Source organism: Macaca fascicularis, chromosome 14, assembly GCF_037993035.2.
Source record: "Macaca fascicularis isolate 582-1 chromosome 14, T2T-MFA8v1.1".
NCBI classification, from domain to species: Eukaryota; Metazoa; Chordata; class Mammalia; order Primates; family Cercopithecidae; genus Macaca; species Macaca fascicularis.
This window is the reverse complement of record NC_088388.1, coordinates 72863953-72870256: the sequence shown is the minus strand read 5'-3', so window position 1 is coordinate 72870256 and position 6304 is coordinate 72863953. Positions and strand designations below refer to the sequence as shown.

Below are 6304 nucleotides of genomic sequence, written 5' to 3'. Positions count from 1 at the left end.
CTAGCCACCATACCTGGCTACTCTTGCTGGTTTAATGATGGGAAATCTTTCACCAAAAGTTTGCAAATTTTCATATGAGTGTCTGGACAACTTTTTTAAAGACCTAGAAAAGGTTCAAAACACTGGTGAAAAAGAAGTACAGAATAGAGAGAAATTTTGATCAGGCACTTACTCTGAGAAGCACAACACTGTGTCTGTGTCTCAATGATGTGGTTACACAACCAAAACAACCCAACTGTGGTTTTCTTCTCAGTATCTTACACTGTGAAAGCCTTCTTGATTTGGAACCTGTGACTTGCAGCAGAGTTCTAAACAAGAATTGTATATTGCTTGTTTCCATGGCTCCTCTCACCAATGAATCCAGTCCCTCAGAGTAGGACTCCTCAGCATATTAGACCTGTTATCCAGAAGTCATCTCCAGAAGTCATAACCCCATTTCTTTTACTTTCCAAAGGCACAAGATCTCAAAAACTGTCAGATATATTTCAGCGTTGTTATTCTTGCTATATTATTATTATTATGTCTTGGAGTTATGATCCATGCTTCACATGTGCTTACAATGTTGAATGGTGGGATGAGAGAAATTTTTCCACTTGATAAAATAAAACCACAAGGAGAGTTTGCTTGTGTCATATGGGTGCTCATAAAGCACTGGAAATATTAAGGAGCAAAGTGGGTTTGCAGGATTTCTGTGGGTATGTCACCATGCTGTACCATCTCATCAACGCAAACAGAAAGTGTGGTGATGCTTCTTATGAAAAAGGAAAACCTGATTTGACTTCCTGCTTTGAGCAGATGAGAGGACAGAGTCATTTGAAATGGTCATTGAGGAAGCAACCACAGATTCAACAACATAACAGAAATCTTATGTTGGTACAACAGAAACAGACTGGGTTCCTTTGAGCTATGCTTGTAATTCTACTGTTTAGTTCTGAATTCAACGAGTTTGTAGGAAAATAGTCACACTACAAACTGCAGAAAAGAAAACCTTCAAAAACTCTTACTTCCCAGTAGAAAACGATATATGTTCTTACCTTGATTCACTCATTCTAGGAAGTTGCTTTAACACTAGATATTCACATTCAGGCTAGTTTTTCCAGTTTTCTTTACCTAAATCTGAAGTTCCACTTCTTGAAAGGAATGTAATGTTTAGAGATGGCATCTTATCAGAATGAAGAGATGGGCACCTTCCTCACTTCTCTCTGCTAAGCTTCATTGGTATTAATTTTGCCACCGAACTTGTTATTCACACTTTGTGTCTTTTTTCTTAAAGTTGGCTTTATACTGCCAGGCACTAAAAAGAATCCTGCTGGTGCAGAATAATTTAGGCTTAAATTATGTTCAAAGTGTGTTGTGTTGTAGTTTGGGTAACATTTAGTATTGTCTGGTGTCTTAGTTATTATAGCACATCCTAATTCAACAAAGAGCTTTTTAGCAAAAAGCACTTACTGTATTTTTTACCTTAAGATCATCTGCATTTTTTATAAATCAATTTTATGGACTTTATGATGACTGTTAACATAATGTCATTATGAATATTATAATGGTGATTTTAGGTATTACTTTGTCAAACATGTATCTGGTTTAATTTTATATTTTGTTACCTACACTCTAGAGAAAAATGGAGATTTTATTCTTCCTGTGAAAAGGTTTCTTGGTATTTAAAGTAGCAAAAGTATAAAACAATGAACATCCAGTATTGAGAAATGATATGATGGAACATTACAAATTCCTGTGGATATTTATAAACTCTATATCAGTTAAGCCTTGTCAAAGGTGTGCAGATCAACATGCCTTAAATTTATTTCAGAAGGTCTCGACTCAGACCATGAAGATTCACTGACATCTCATAAGAAGCCTTGGAAAACATTCTCCTTTTTTTTTTTTTTTTTTTTTTTTGAGATGGAGTCTCACTCTGTCACCCAGGCTGGAGTGCAACGGCATGGTCTCGACTCACCGCAAGCTCTGCCTCCTGGGTTCAAGCTATTCTCCTGCCTCAGCCTCCCCAGTAGCTGGGACTACAGGCACGTGCCACAACACCCGGCTAGTTTTTGTATTTTTAGCAGAGACGGGGTTTCGCTATGTTGGCCAGGCCGGTCTGGAACTCCTGACCTCGTGATCTGCCCGCTTCGGCCTCCCACAGTGCTGGGATTACAGGTGTGAGCCACCACGACCAGCCATTGCTTTTTAACCCATTTCGAATTTATTCAAAGTGCAACAAGCTGTCCTTAAGAGATTAACCCATTTCGAGTTTATTCAAAGTGCAACAAGCTGTCCTTAAGAGAATGCTAAAATGGGCCAGGCGTGGTGGCTCATGCCTGTAATCCCAGCACTTTGGGAGGCCAAGGTGGGTGGATCAGTTGAGGTCAGGAGCTCAAGACCAGCCTGGCCAATATGGTGAAACCTCACCTCTACTAAAAATCCAAAAATTAGCCAGGTGTGGTGGCAGGTGCCTGTAGTCCCAGCTACTCTGGAGGGTAAGGCAGGAGAATCGCTTGAACCTGGGAGGTGGAGGTTGCAGTGAGCCAAGGTTCTGCAACTGTACTCCAGCCTGGGCAACAGAGTGAGACTCTGTCTCAAAAAAAAAAAAAAAAAAGAGAGAGAGAGAATGCTAAAATTGTCTAATTTGCATTTTGGTTTTTTTCCTTTTATTTTTTAGAGACAGAGTCTTGCTCTGTTGCCCAGGCTGGAGTGCAGTGGTGCAATCACAGCTCACTGCAGCCTCAACCTCCCAGGCTCAGCCTCCTGAGTAGTTTGGGTGATCCTCCCACCTCGGGAGGGAGGAACACACCACCATGCCCAGCTCATTTTTTTTAATTGTTTGTAGAGATGGGGGGGGGTCTCCCTATGTTGCCCAGGCTAGTTTCTGATTCCCATGCTCCAGTGACCCTCCAGCCTTGCCCCCCCAAACCACTGGGATTACAGGCATGAGCCACCACATCCAGCCATTTTTCCATTTTTGTTAACAGTTTTATTGAAATATAATTCATATAGCATACAATTCATCCATTCAAAGTCACAATTCAATGGTTTTTAGTATATTCACAGAGTTGTACAACCACCACCACAATCAATTTTAGATCATTTTCACTGCCTCAAAAACAAGCCCCCATACCCATTAGCTGTCATGGCCCAGTCTCCCCATTCCCTGAAGCCCCACCTTCTGTCTTTATATATTTGACTGTTCTGGACATTTTATATACAAGGAAACATACAATGTATGGTATTTTGTGACTGGCTTCTTTTACTTAGCATAATGTTTTCAAGGTTCATCCACGGTCTAGCATGTATCAGTACTTCATTCCTTTTCTTTTTTTTTTTTTTTTTTTTTTTTTTTGAGATGGAGTCTTGCTTCTGTCGCCCAGGCTGGAGTGCAGTGGCGTAATCTCAGCTCACTTCAAGGTCCACCTCCCGGGTTCACGCCATTCTCCTGCTTCAGCCTCCCGAGGAGCTGGGACTACAGGCGCCAGCCACCACGTCTGGCTAATTTTTTGTATTTTCAGTAGAGACGGGGTTTCACCGTGTTAGCCAGGATGGTCTCCATCTCCTGACCTCATGATCTGCCCGCCTTGGCCTCCCAAAGTGCTGGGATTACAGGCGTGAGCCACTGTGCCCAGCCACTTCATTCCTTTTCATTGCTAAATAATGTTCCATTGTTTGCGTATACCATATTTTATTAACATATGTCCGTTCCGCAACTGATGGATGTTTGGGTTATTTCCATTTTTTTGGCAAATGTAATTTTTAAACAATGTTTATATGTAGGTCTGCTGCTTACTTTGGGTTTTTCTTTTCACAGAATTTTTTAAAATGTTTTTAGAGGTGTGGGGTCTTACTACGTTGTCTAGACTGAACTCAACCTCCTGGGCTCAAGTGATCCTCCTGCCTCAGTCTCCTGAGTAGCTGGGACTATAGGTGTGAGCCACTGTGCCTGGCTTCTTTTCATAGACTCTTTATGGAAAAATAGAAATTGTTTCCATCTTGGTAGTGATGATTACTGCATACCTTCACTCTGATTTAAGGATTTTGGGACCAAACTCCACTTCTTCTCTGAGTATGGAGAAGGCAAAAGGCAAGGATTGGACCTCCTCACAGAAGTCGAGGGAAGAGGATCAATCAAACACAATTGCTTTGCCAGGAACATCAGCAAAGGGAACCAAAGGAGAAATATCTGCTAAAGATGAAAAAACACTCGGCCCAAAAAAGGCGGCAGAGTACAGAGATAACCCCAAACCTCAGAAGAAGATACCAATCCCCTCATCACCCTCTAAACAGCCACCTGTTAATCCGATTCACCGGGACATTCTGCGGGCCTGGTGCTTACAATTAAAGGCAAAGCCATACAGGCCTTTGGTGCCAGAAATAAGCTCCTGTGTGCCTTTGCCTATCCAAATCAAAAGAATTTTCCTAGCACAGCAAAAGAGGCCAGAATCCGGAAATCATTACCAAAAAAATCAAAAGCGGACAAAGGGGAAACATCCCTGCAAAGCTCTGAGGAGACACATCCTCCTGAAGTGGCTCTTTTCCCTGGGGAGGGGTTGCCTGCCCTAGAAGAGTCTGCTGCTCTCCTTGAGGGAGTTAATGCAGTTATGGTGACAACTTCTGTTCCAGAAGCTTTGCTGGCCTCCTGGGCCAGAACTGTAGCCAGGGAGAGGGCACCAGAAGCAGTGGAATCTCCACATGAGGCCCATGGTGTCAAGTGGCTTGTGGTCCATGGTAGAAGTCTCCCTGCAGACACAGATGGTTGGGTTCACGTCCAGTTTCATGCTGGACAAGCCTGGGTTCCAGAAAAGTAAGAAGGGAGAGTGAGTGCACTCTTTTTGCTTCCGGCCTCCAATTTTCCACCCCCGTACCTTGAAGACAATATGTTGTACCCTAAATGCATTCACAGGTACAATATCTTAATAAAAAGCCTCAGGTGGGAATAGAATATCAGGAAAAAGACCACATCTGTGGTAATTAATGGCAGAAAGGCTGGACAGTTGATTCCATGGTGCTGCTGACAGGTGAACTCTGGTCCTCTCCACACCGGCTTATGGGCCGTGCAGACTGGTGTGGTGGCAGATGTTAGCCGCAGTGACTGCTGCTTCGTGGGTGGACATATAGACTCTTACGTTTAAAAATGGAAAAACATTTTACAAATTACCATAAATTCTAGCTAATACATAGAAAACCTCATTCATACTACCTCTCTAAAATAGAAATGACTTCAGCAGCTCTTTTAAGTGGGAACCTCTTCCGCTGAGCATTGGGAAGGAGTTGAGAAAACAAACGGTAGTTTGCTCCTCTGCTCAATTTCCCTGACCCGAATACTGACTACTTTAGGAGCTTCTTCATTCCAATTGCAATTTCATAAAATGTAAAGTATTTTAAGGCAAAGAACGGTTGTTAATTCTCTCCTTCCCCAAAACATATGATTTTCTTTTTTTTATTTTTATTTTTTTATTATACTTTAAGTTCTAGGGTACATGTGCACAATGTGCAGGTTCGTTACATATGTATACATGTGTCTTGTTGGTGTGCTGCACCCATTAACTCATCATTTACATTAGGTATATCTCCTAATGCTATCCCTACCCCCTACCCCCTCCCCACAATAGGACCCAGTGTGTGATGCTCCCCTTCCTGTGTCCAAGTGATCTCATTGTCAATTCCCACCTATGAGTGAGAACATGCGATATTTGGTTTTCTGTTCTTGCGATAGTTTGCTGAGAATGATGGTTTCCAGCTGCATCCATGTCCCTACAAAGGACACAAACTCATCCTTTTTTATGGCTGCATAGTATTCCATGGTGTATATGTGCCACATTTTCTTAATCCAGTCTGTCACTGATGGACATCTGGGTTGATTCCAAGTCTTTGCTATTGTGAATAGTGCCACAATAAACATACGTGTGCATGTGTCTTTGTAGCAGCATGATTTATAATCCTTTGGGTATATACCCAGTAATGAGATGGCTGGGTCAAATGGTATTTCTAGTTCTAGATCCTTGAGGAATCGCCATACTGTTTTCCACAATGGTTGAACCAATTTACAATCCCACCAACACTGTAAAAGTGTTCCTGTTTCTCCACATCCTCTCCAGCACCTGTTGTTTCCTGACTTTTTAATGATTGCCATTCTAACTGGTGTGAGATGGTATCTCATTGTGGTTTTAATTTGCATTTCTCTGATGGCCAGTGACGATGAGCATTTTTTCATGTGCCTGTTGGCTTATGCATGTCTTCTTTTGAGAAATGTCTGTTCATATCCTTTCCCCCTTTTTGATGGGGTTGCTTGTTTTTTTTCATAAATTTGTTTGAG

The 6304-nt window shown here is 41.9% G+C and overlaps 1 pseudogene; it reads left to right on the top strand.

Annotated features, from left to right (window-relative positions):
• Window positions 1-4050: 4050 nt before the first annotated feature.
• LOC102138780 (developmental pluripotency-associated protein 4 pseudogene) lies at window positions 4051-4928 on the top strand (annotated as a pseudogene).
• The last annotated feature ends 1376 nt before the right edge of the window (window positions 4929-6304 follow it).